Here is a 13,469-nt window from a genome sequence, read left to right as displayed (position 1 = left end):
ACACTTAATAAAGACTCCGTCCAACTAAGAACTGAATGATATCGAATCATGGCGGTAGTTATATCCTTAATTGATACAACACCTTCCATGGTTACAAATATCACCAATTCCGTCGACTAGTCATCTGTGTAGAGTGTGGCAAGAAATGATATGTCAACGTGATCATCGACCATACTATCATTTTCATTGTCGGTCCTCAATTTCTCTCAATGCCTTAAAGCCAGAGAAATTATGTGATTTCTCTCAAATGCTTAAGGCCAAAGAAATTATGTGATTTCTCTCAAATGCCTTAAAGCCAGAGAAATTATGTGGTCCACGGAAAACCACATTGCCTCAGCTCCAAAATAGTGTCAATCACCGGCATAGTGATCCCAACAACACTGAGCTCTAATTTTCACACATAATACATCAGCTCCAAAATAATGTTAACAACCGGCATAAAGATCCTGTCAACATTGAGCTCAAATTTTTCACATGTAATGCCTCAGCTCCAAAATAGTGTCGATCACCGGCATAGTGATCCCTTCAACACTGAGCTATAATTTTTCACATTTGATATTTGATATATACAAGAATTCATCTCATCATCAATAATTAAATTGAATGGAAATTCACATCAATATATCAAAGAAAACAAGTGAAAGAAAAATTCATCATCAAAAATTAATAATATAAAATTCAAACTCCCACTAACCAAATGCATCAAAAGAATTCACAATATTCATGTTATTCAAAATGACTCTTGAAAACAATGAACCTAAGTCATTTGGTTAAAAGAACAATTAATGTCAAGGTTAGGAAGCCAATGAATGTAATAAATGATTCATTACCATAAATTATAGGAGTTGGGAGCCACTAATTTCATTTTCGACAATTTCAAAGGGTTCAAAAATGCTATGTGTAACCTTTGGTTTTAGTAAATTTGCTTCTAATGCAATCCACACAAGTACCTGGATCATCAAACTTTAAGAAAGGTAGAATATTTACTTTGATTAATTTCTCAGCCCTTTCCCCAATAAATATGATCCAAGTGCTTATGTCATAAAGTAAAGGATGTCTTCCTCAACATTAGACCTTATAGCAACAAAAGTTTTGACAATGAAAGACGAAGCAAGGCTATGTGAAGTCAAAGACAACTTAAATAAACGATCAACAAAAGATCCAAGGAGTCATGAACCATCTACTAGAGACAATTTATATAGATGAATAAAGGATGGAGCAAGGTTATGTGAGTTTAAACTCAAACTTAGTTTTCTACCTCCAAGAGTAAAACTAAAACAAAGTTGCTCCAACAAGAAAACACAAATAGGATTCATCCTAAATGAAGGTTACGTGAAAGATATTTTTCAAAACAAGTTAAAAACTAGAAAACAAGTTAAAAAAAAAAAACTAGAATGTTAAATTATGGTGACATCTCCCACTGACTTCACAATTACTCCTAAATTACAACATTGTTACGTCCAATAACTTTTCATTAGACACATGGAGACCATTATGGTCAGATACTTTAACTTGTGAGTCATCTCCCACTTACCAAAAGGTTAATTCAGTTCAGACATGTTCTCCTAGAGATAACTCCAAATCTTACTTCCATTTCTTACGGTTTGACTCGTTTAAGATCTCGATGGAAGCAAAACAACCATTCATTGATAAAGAAAAAAAATGAATGAATTAAAATATGTCATAATACAAGATATAGCTTAAAATAAACAAGCTATTATAACGAGGCCAATATAATTGTACAATCACCTTTGGGCAGAATGCACAAACTAAGGTCGAAACCCAAGCCAAAACCTCAAATGAGTTAATCAATGAGGATACATTGAACTTGGGAAATTGTCACCTTTGAGCAGACAAATTCTTTAGTTCAACATATACTCCAATAACTCCATCTTATATAAGTTAATCAATGAGCATGCATAATAAAAGCATAACAATTATCCATTGAGGAAATATACGAGACAAAACATGAATGCATCAAAATATATCTTTTGACAAGATATAGCTCAAAATAAACAAGCTATCACAATGAGGCCAATATAATTGTACAATCACCTTTGGGCAGAATGTACAAACTAAGGTTATAACCCCAGTCAAAACCTCAGGTAAGTTAATCAATGAGCATGTATTGAATTCAGAAATTTGTCACCTTTGGGCAGGCAAATTCCTTAGTTCAAAACATTCTCCAATAACTTATCCCAAATAAATTTTTAATTGTAAAATGCAATAACCACCTTTGGGCAGGAAACTACATGTTACAATTAAAAACATTCCTCAAACTACAAAAGGAAATTTCATCAATCAATCAATAGAGGCGGTCCCACTTTGGTGGTAACGACCTATATCAACGCAAGAAATTCTTTTTGCATAGGAATCAATTACTCTTGTCAAAATATGACACAGAAAAAATATGCATCATTTAAATGCATCTAGACTGGTCAATATCGTTTCAATTTGCATTCATCATAATTTTGTTTGATACAATGCGGTAGAAAAGTACGTTGAAAGCACATAAAAGAAAATCAACATTTAATCATGTGCTATATTTTGGAAGAGTACTATTACCGCTAAACTCATAATCTCATTAACAAGTAATGATTTAAATCAATTACCTACGCAGCGGAAATATATGAGACTTGAATTTCACCACCATTGAGGATAAAAGACAAAAGAGTCACAAAATTATTTAAGAAAAGACTATAATATCCTCAATGTAAGTCTTCATAATAATAAAAAATTATTCATCCTCAAAGAAATGATATTTGTTTCTCATTTATAGGTAATTGACATGTAAGATTCTCCCACTTGATAAAGAATGATAGTTGGATTATCAATCCAATATTTTTAAAATGTTTAAACAAATATTCAACTATATTCTCTATCACACAATGGTCATGTCAATTAATATTACACCAATAGGATATGTCCATCCCCTATATAATAAGAGAACACGTGTAATCAAATTCAATAAAAAGAATTTAAATTAATTAAACCATGGCTAACCTCAAAAGGTGTAATCAATTGTCCTTGAATGTAGAGCCATTAAGCTTCGACAACTTAGCGAAGATTTCGAAGAATTTGACATATTATCGCCTCAATTGGTTCATAATTCAACAACAAACCAATATAGCAAAAGAAAGACTCTAATAATGGATCAATACAATACAAGGATAATGGTTTTCAATTGCCTTCAGAATTGCTCAAAAATTATCTTTTATGATATTCCGCAAGTGAGCGTACAAATAAGAACAAGGCAATATAGAATTTATACAATAACTATGAATTCATATACAAAAATATTTGGTGCTATGATTGACAAAATTGAGTCTAAAGTAATTTCACAATTACAACACTTTAATAGAATAATTCACTTCTATAAAAGAGATTTTCACGTATAATATTTTAGACTCACATCCTTGAAAATATATGAGTTCAAATTCTATAAGATTCTCATATTTAATTGACACCAAATATTTACACATTTCACAGAATAAAATTTATTCCCATAAATAAAAAATATATGTTTGGAAATTAATCCCAATCAAATTACTTAAATTTCAAAACAAATCAATCCATCAAAATCAAATCAAATCCTTTTGAAAATGTAAAATTTGATCCATAAAATATTAATCATGGTGTTTCCTTCCGGATTTGAGATACAATAAAATTATGCATGATGGAATATTCATATAAGAATCATGCCAATATTTATTCACATTAGAAGCACATGCACAATGAATCACAACATGTGAAATTTGTTTCAAAAACCACAAACCTTATGGCAACAGAAACAAATATAACATCAATTTTTAGTGACAAAAACAACATAAAAAGGAGTAGCACAAAAATACATGGTCTTAATTTGAAGATGACTACTCAAAATCGTCTCTGGATCCACACATGCAATTGTAATTCAATCATGATAAACATATTTTTAAAGCAACTTCAATCTATGCATAAACCAAATCTCAAATCCACTCAAATAATAGAATAGAAACTATAGTCATATATAAAGGAAACTATCCATAAACTTAACAGAAGAAGGAGTCACACAAAAATGGATCAATTTACCAATTTCACATGTATTAATACATTTTGACACATATAATAATAATTGAGCAAACAATTATTAAACTCAAACCATCTTTCATATTGATCAAGAAAATTTTCCAAAATTCCACAAAGAAAACAATCAAACTCTTGTTCAAGTAATTTCATTTTGATTGAAAATTGTTTGCCATATATTCAAAGACCGAACACATACAACAATATGAAATATTTTATTTGAGTATCAGCCACATAATTTTGAAAATTGAAACAATTTCAATAATTCAATTTGAACATGTAAAACCAAATCTTTCAAATCAAAGATTCAAACCGAACGCTCAAAACAAGAACAAATTCTTAAAAAACAAAGTTGAACGTTATAAACAAATATGCAAACTCACCAAGAAGTATAAACCATATATATAAATATATCAGGCCAAAAATACCAAGGTTGAAAAGAATATCAAATTCCAAGATATGAGTATATGACAACGATATTAGAGAGAGAAAAAAAATGAGACAAAGTGAAAAGATTTAATTCTAAATCTTTAGAAACAAATCACTCAAAAATTAATCGATATCCATATCCACTTTAAGAACTTGAATTCAATTGCATGATGAGAAACATATCTTTTCCGGTCTATATTTATATAAAATAAATTAATATCCACAAAAAATATCACTTTTGTAATATATAGATTCAATCAACGCATGCCAAAATATGAACATAAATTCTGTCTAAATTAAAACACAAATAATCAAAGTTTGAAAGATGCATCAAAACACCGAACAGAAACCAGAATAATGGCACACATATACCCTTTTGATTTTTGGTTTGGATGTTCATTGAAGGACATATATATATATATATTTCTAAACCCAAATGTATACATAAGCATATACAATTGATTAAGTGCCTTCATAAAATTGTGATTGAATCAATTAACTATTCGATAAAAAAAAAAATTAATAATATATATACTGAATGCAACAACCATGCATCTATTTATATTATAATTATAAATAATTATACAAAAGGAATAAATAATCAAAATTCTATATAGTTTTTACATATTCACAAATCGAAGTGGTTGGCATCGAAAATCGAAATCCATATTTATATGACATCAACCAAAAATACAAGCAACCAAGAATGCAATCAAATAAGTTGCAACTTTTGATTTTTGATTAAACCAGAAACCGAAACTTTACGAGATTAGATGTTGTAACAAAATTAAGATTAACAAAGCATTATTAGTTTGTTTTTGTTATAAAATCATTGATTCTCAATAGTGCACTCTGAATAAAGTGACGGCAGCGGCGGAACACATATGGCAATAAAAAATATAATTGAATTTTGAAACAACCACCGCACACACAAGCACATATCAAAATTAAAATCTCGTAACCGCATGATTAACCAAAAAATTAAAATTAGGGTTCTAAATCATATAATATTAGGCTCTGATACCACATGTAAACAATTTAATTGAAAGATCGAATCATTATATGAAATTAGAACACACTTACTTGGAAACCATGATCACTGAACTCGCCGAGATTTGAGACAAAGTCTTCCTTTGCCTTTCACATGCTCCAAACTTAGGGTTTTCAATGGGACAAACCGCTAATGAGCAGAATAGTCAGAGTGATGGCAAAGGGGACCTAGCCTCTCTATTTATAACCGTGCAACCCTAGGCACCACCCATCATGGGCCTAGTGTTTGGGCCTACACTATGTTTCTACACAAATCAGATTAAGTGCCCAAAAGCCCATTATTAATTGATCACTTTTATTAGGGCCTAAGCATCATCAAATGGATCACAATATCAGTCCGTTTTTTATTAAAACCAAAACCAACAATTGATTGTAGCCCACAAAATATTAGAAGAAATTCTAACAATAGAGTCCATAACTCAACTCTTCTTCGATTCCTAACTTGCAAACACTAGTGCATCACCACTCATAATCATCCTCTGAAGCAACTTGCATCGAATCATCATTTTCCCTTAACTTAGGACAATCCTTTATGAAGTGACCGGTTTTTCGAGAATTGAGACAACACTTGTACTTCGATTTTTCAGCAAGATTGCTTACCCAGTTCATACCAAATTGACCAACTTTTGAGGGGAGAGAACAACTCTCTAAATTCACTACCAACGAGTTTTTACAAGATATACAAAAGAGAATTACAAAGTGACAAAAAATTATTCTCAATTGCTCACCAAGATCAATCTCTACTTTCTCTCCTTTCCTCTCTCAACCTCAATGATTTTCACCTAAGAACACACTAGAGAAAGCTTGCTTGAATCCTTTCACTAATGATTTCTAACTACCCAAGATGATTAATATGTGTTTACCAACCTTAAAATCGCGAAAAGACATTCCAGACAAAAGCCTTAGTTCCCCCTTCGTGTGCCCTCTTCTATTGCGTGTTGTAAAATTTGTTTCAACAAAACTGTGTTATTATAGAGAATAACTAATCACCCATTTTGTGCCGAAATCAAACACTAGTAGTATAAGCACAAAATAGGCGATTAATTATTTTAGCATCGTTAGTTCTTGCATCCATTAAATTGAAGCTCTTTTCTAATGGTCAACTAAACAACATACCTTAGTTATTGCATCCATCACAAGTTCAAGGATAAAATTACAATTTTAGTTAGTTCGATGGGCTATTTGAAAATCCCCAAAGAAATCGACAGACCTCGAGAGAAATTAAATCATCATAGAAAATCCTAGATGAAGACATGGGACACGCATGTTTACTAGTTTGTTCATCGATAATAGGTACAAAATATACCAGAGTAATTTATACTTTTGTTTTCTTTCATTCTTGTTTCTTCTTTGAAAAAATATATACATATTTGTTCAACACAAGATATATGTATTCTGTTGGTTCAAAATTAAACTTCAAATAATTAATTACACCATTATCTTATTAGAAAAAAATGAATTAATAACTTTAACCGAAGTATTTTTACATTTGAGGTCAAAGTAAAGCAAAAAAAAAGTTTCTTGCTCAACTATAATTAGCTTATATTTCCCTATAGTTACGCTCCAAATCTTCAGGTTCTAGTGGTTGAATCGTTATAATAGTTTCTGGCACTGGCAACACAATTGGTTGCACCTGCGACCCACCAATCTTCCGACAAGTTTCAAGAAGGCATTGTCTACACTTTGGACATGATGAGTGTTCCTTTAGCCATTTGTCAATGCAACGAACATGAAATCCATGGTTGCATTTAGGTAAAATGCGCAATTTTTCACCCTTTGTGAACTCTGAGAGACATATCATACACTCTATATCTAGACTTGGTAGCTTCAACTCAGCTGAATAACTCACTGTTGGGAATTTCTTGAGAACTTTCTTCTTGATTCCTTTGTTGACCAATTGAGGTGAATTGTTGTTGCTCGAACTCAACGAAGAGTCGTTGTTGTTGATGGCTACGTTTGAAACCCTTAAGGCACACCTTATAATGGAGTTTAATGCAAGTGAGCAAATAAAAGCACATAATAGGACAGCAACTATCATCACAACATTTGAATCAAATTCACGAGCTCCAAAATTTGAGTCTGTTGAATTGTGATTGTTTGTTAACACAGGGGAGCTGGTTGGTGATTGATAATCAATTGGATTTTGAAAGAGTAACCTTCTTGTGCGAGATTCGACAAGAAGCTCATGGAGAAATGGTGAAGTAAAGGAAGTAGAAGCATACATTGTTTTTTGTTGGGGAACTAATTGATGAGTTAGTTAATTAGAGCTTGAGTTGTTGTTATGTTGTATCTTAGTTAGGGGACTATATATAGGTTAGTTATATAATATGATATAGGATATGGTATCTTGCTTTTATTAAAGTTTGAATTTAACTATTATTATAATTAGATCGCAATATGTTTATTTAATTGGTTTATGAAGTCGTGGCTCCAGGGTATTTAACAATGACAATAATGCATCAAATTGGCAAAATGTTTCAGCTAAATTTGATATGCAATCCATTATTCTTTCCTTTTCTTTTTGTTTTTATTGATCTGTATAGCTTTTTGGCTTTGATTATAACATGTTGGATGGAGTGGCGCACAGAGTGATTATAAATCTTGAATGTGGTAGTAAGACAAATTAACAAGTACCACCACTACTTGGATCCGTATCTTGAATGTGGCAATGACATATTTGGACAATTGGATGGAGTAGCGCACATAGTGAATTAATAACCGCGGAAGACAAGAATTTTAGTCATGGTTTTATCATTAAAAGCGATACCACTTACTTGCATCCATATCCTGATTTGTTGGATATCACTACTATGACTGTTTCTTTGTACCTGCATCTTGTGAGAAAAGAGAGAGATTGACACTAACAAAGGTTACTTAATCAACTTTTTAGTGTGCATAGGGTATTTTATGTGCGCAATTTTAGATATTAATCATTCAAGATCGGTAAGACTACAATAAACGGTTAAAGTCCCTATTAATATAAGTTGGGTAGTGTTAACTTGTGCCCTTAGGGCACATGTTAAGAAATCCCAAAAAAGAAATATTTCCTTAAATTTTGTGCATTCAACTCTTTAAAACATTAAAGATTAAATTTAATGCACGCATTCTAATACAGTATTTCTACATTTGGCTTCTAAATTTGTACCTTAAGGGCTCAAATTAACATTTCCCATATAAGTTTTATTTTCTAATGACTCTTTTATTTTCATGGGTCACATAAGATACAATTTGAAGAATGCACTTATTTTCATATAAATCAAGAAGATTAATTTTCCTTAGGTAAATATTGTTGGAACAATAGTCAAAATTAGTTAAAAAAATATTTCTGTCACCGAAGAGATTATTAGGCTGAGTCGCGGAATAGGTCGCTCTTTGTAAGACGTTTCGTGACACCGCTCAAAATTGTGCAAGCAGACTATCAACCACGACGCCCCAGGATAAAACAGTCCAGCTACAACTGTTTCGGAGTCCTATTACACTGTAGGATCCGTTCTAGAAATACACCTTAAAAAATGGTGCTAAGACCACTCCAATATGGTATTTCTACCACTCTATTATGGTACTAAGACCACTCTAATATGATGTTTCCACCACTCTAACCTCTAACTTCTCCAAGGGTATAAAACATACAAAATGGATTATATTCTTAAGATCATTCTTATTTGGCTTAATTGCACTTTTGCTCCCTATATTTTGCAAATTGTGCGATTTTGCACCCCATTGTTTCAAACGAGCGATTTTGCACCATATATTTTGCCAATTGTGCGATTTTGCACCCCATTGTTTCAAACGAGCGATTTTGCACCCCATAGTTTCCCCCTTTCTGATTTTGCATCCCAAAAAATCATAAAAATATTCAGTTTTTTTTCCAAAAAATTTAAAAAATAAAAAAAAATTTAAAAAATTAGGAAAAAATCAGAAAATATTATCAGATTTTTTTAAAAATTCTGGAATTTAATTTTCAAAATACAAAAAAAAATTAAATTTTCAAAATTTTAAAAAAATCTGACCTTTTTTTAAATTGATATCCAGATTTTCAAAAATTAAATTTTTTTCCAGAATTTTTAAAAAATATCTGACCTTTTTTTAAATTGGTATCCAGATTTTTAAAAATTAAATTTTTTTTCCAGAATTTTTTAAAAAAATCTGACCTTTTTTTAAATTGGTATCCAGATTTTTAAAAATTAATTTTTTTCTAGAATTTTTTTTAAATAAATCTGACCTTTTTTTAAAATTATGAAAATTTACTTTTTTTTGTATTTTGAAAATTAAATTCCAGAATTTTAAAAAAAATCTGATTATATTTTCTGATTTTTTTTCTAATTTTTTAAATTTTTTTCGATTTTTTAAATTTTTTGGAAAAAAACTGAATATGTTTTTGATTTTTTGGGGTGCAAAATCAGAAAGGGGGAAAACTATGGGGTGCAAGATCGCTCATTTGAAACAATGGGGTGCAAAATCGCACAATTGGCAAAATATAGGGGGCAAAAGTGCAATTAAGCCTTCTTATTTTTCGAAGGGACTATGATCTCAAGAATACTCTTATTTCCGAAGGGACAAAATATACCGAAAAGACTATGCTCCATTCTTAATTCTGAAGGGACATTATTTCTCGAAATGACTATGGTCTTAAGAACACTCTTTAAATTTGACGGGTCAGAAAAAGAGGGAGAAGAAAAGTATAGCTTGTCAACACAAGCTAAAGGAGGGAGAAGAGAGAAAAATTCTTTGATAACTCAAGAGAACTTTTGGTGTGAGTAGAAGTGAGGAACGAGAGCTCTATTTATAGGTGAGGATGCAAATATCATTTGACCGTTACAAAATTAATGTTTTGACTTCATCTCATAAATGAGCAATAATTAAGAAAACTGACACGAGAATTTTTTTAAAATTCACACTCTAACACTACTCCATGTGTTCCAACAAATATTTTATGGGTCAATTTTGGTTATCTTTTTTCTAGGTCATGTGTCTAAGTGTTATCTTTTAATAATAGTGAGGCATTTGAAGGAAGAAAAAAAAAACAAGTTTTATCCTTTTAATCTTAATGATGACAAACACCAAACCAGTGAAAGTAAAAGAAGCCCAACAAAGCCAGAAAAATCAAAAAGAAAGATCGAACACAAGATCTTAGAAGATAACACAAATGAACTACAAAGTAGGAATATTATGGTTTTTTTTTTTTTTTATATTGTTAATTTCACACTTACTTTGTAATTTTAATATTATTGTGCTCTATGACTAGGTATTTAAATCACCCATTAATTCTCTTTTTCAGTTTTCTTTATTTGATGAGAATACGACACTTATTATCAAAGAATTGATGAACTGTTCTAAGGTGAATGAGTGTGCAATTCAAAGGATGAAATACTTGGCATATACTCCAATTTTTTATGTTTAAAATTACATGATTTGGTGTTAATATGACATTAACTTCCATTCAAAAATGGTTTCCATATTGCAAAAGAAAAATATAAAATAATCAATAAAAACATTTACATTATACTTTGATTTTATCTTACTAGTATATATTTAGTTGAGAAGATATCCTCAAACAATGACATATATGGAAATCAAGATAAAAGATATATATGCAATCTTCTTTCACTTTTGCTTTTTGTAACGTGGAAGTAGGTAATACTGGTTATTTTTCTTCTTTTTTTGAATAAGGTAATACTAGCCTTCTTTTTCTCTTTTTTGAATAAGGGACGTAATACTTGTTCATAATCCATTGAAGGGTGATGTTAATGTTTTGAACCTGAACTTGTCGCTTTGCATGAGTACCAAAAGACAAAAGTACGTTGCAAGCTAAGGAAAAAACAATAGACCTTTTTCTCAATACTTTCCCGTTGGCCATTACAAACTTGTCCACTTGGTCTATTCCCTTCTCTCATAGGGACCCAAAATATGAGACATTGAATAAAGTCCTTTTAAGTCCTTAACCTTCCCTCAAAAAGAAGTTTTTAACCTTGGAATTTTGTATATAAAAAAAGTTGGAAAATATTTTTGTAGGATCAACTCATCTCTCTACTATTCCTTGATGAACTCGTTGGGAGCAAGTCTTACTTAGATACAAATATAAATGAAAAATGTTTAGGCACACTCACATAGATATAAACAAATAAATGAGAAAAAATTTAGTCGCATCATTCAAATACTTTTTCTTTATTTTTTCCAATTTATATGTGTGTTTAACCTTATTTTATTTATGATCGAGTAAGTATTTCTCCTAATTGGGTCCTTGTTGTTTGGTGGCAAAACAACAATATGTCACAACCATAAATACAAATCATTTAGACACACTTTACATAAATTGAGAAGGATAAAAGAATTTAATAATTTGTATTTTGAAACAATTAAACAATGTGTATTATTATGTGTGTCTAAATGACTTTTTATTTAGGGTTGTTTGTGACATACTATTAAAATGGACCCTATTTTTCACTTGTCACCCATCACACTCAGCTAGACATAAAGTGGAATTAAAATGAACCCTACTTGATTATAAAGCCAGATTATATCAAAATTAAATAATGTAAAGAAAGGCATAGTGATCAGTGGAGCAAAAAGATGAACAAAAAATTAAAACAGCTACAATCCTAAACAATATTATAATTAACCAGCAACTAAGCACCAAATGCTAATACAGTAGTATTAGTTAATACAAACTTTAATTAAAGCTTAGATACCATATCAATTCTACCATATTAACGTCTATATAGTCCCCTGTCTAGGATAATATAACAACACTACTCAAGCTCTAATTAAGTAACTCCAAAAAACAATGTATGCTTCTACTTCTTTTACTTCACCACTTCTCCATGAGCTTCTTGTGGAATCTCACACAAGGAGGCTACTCTTCCAAAATCCAATTGATTATCAATCACCAACCAGCTCCCCTGTTCTCACACACAACCACAATTCAACTAACTCGTATTTTGGTGCTCGTGAGTTTGAATCAAATGTTGTGATGATAGTTGCTGTCCTATTGTGTGCTATTATTTGCTCAATTGCATTAAACTCCATTGTAAGGTGTGCCCTAAACGTAGCCATCATCAACGACTCTTCTTCGAGTTCTAGCAGCAACTCTTCACCTCAATTGGCCAACAAAGGAATCAAGAAGAAAGCTCTCAAGACATTTCCCACGGTGAACTACTCAACTGAGTTGAAACTACCAAGTTTGGATGCAGAGTGTATGATATGTCTCTCAGATTTCACAAAGGGTGAAAAAGTGCGCATTTTACCTAAATGCAATCATGGTTTCCATGTTCGTTGCATCGACAAATGGCTAAAATCACACTCATCATGCCCTAAGTGCAGACAGTGCCTCCTTGAGACTTGTCGAAAGATTGTTGGATCAGAAGCACCGCCTCCTATGTTGCCAGTGCCGGAATCTATTATTAGGATTCAGCCACTAGACCATGAAGCTTTTGAATGTAACTATAGGGAAGAAAGCAGATAAATGTTCGTTATTGTTTGAATTTTTTAGTTGCTTTAGTTTGACCCTAAAAGTAAATACTCCCTCTGTTCCTTTATATCTGTCGTTTTTGCCAAATTCTCTACAACCAAGGCAGAGGTTAATTAGCTCTCTTTTTCCTTTTCTACCCTTAATACTCTCTTTTTCCTAGGTACTCAACCCTTTTATTGAAAGTCAACTTTTCTTGGTATCAATCAACTATTCTTTGATATGCATGCTATTCTTTGATATGTAATCACGTTTTTTTTTATAAGAGTATGGGAAGCCCAAAAGCCAAAACAAACTATCAGTAAAAGTAATCACGTTTTTTTTTTCTTTCCAAATTTTCTTCTTCTTTTGTTTCTGAAATAATCACGTTCTTTTTCCTTCCAATTTTTTTTCTTCATTGTTGTTCAAAGCAATTTCTTGTTTCATGGCTATTTCCTTTTTCATGTTCATACGTTGGGTG

The 13,469-nt window shown here is 31.2% G+C and overlaps 2 pseudogenes across 1 annotated transcript; one reads left to right on the top strand and one right to left on the bottom strand.

The window, feature by feature from the left end:
* Positions 1-6,942: 6,942 nt before the first annotated feature.
* LOC146933858 (RING-H2 finger protein ATL78 pseudogene) lies at positions 6,943-7,836 on the bottom strand (annotated as a pseudogene).
* Positions 7,837-12,215: 4,379 nt separating this feature from the next.
* On the top strand, positions 12,216-13,230 carry LOC146933857 (RING-H2 finger protein ATL78 pseudogene; annotated as a pseudogene). Its single transcript, XR_015007581.1, has one exon. The product of XR_015007581.1 is annotated as an RING-H2 finger protein ATL78 pseudogene (transcript).
* Positions 13,231-13,469: the final 239 nt, after the last annotated feature.

Source organism: Medicago sativa, chromosome 4, assembly GCF_051527215.1.
Source record: "Medicago sativa cultivar Bolivia chromosome 4, Bolivia_mono, whole genome shotgun sequence".
Classification (NCBI taxonomy): domain Eukaryota; kingdom Viridiplantae; phylum Streptophyta; class Magnoliopsida; order Fabales; family Fabaceae; genus Medicago; species Medicago sativa.
Note: the sequence above shows the minus strand (reverse complement) of the source record. Positions and strands in the feature narration are given on the sequence as shown.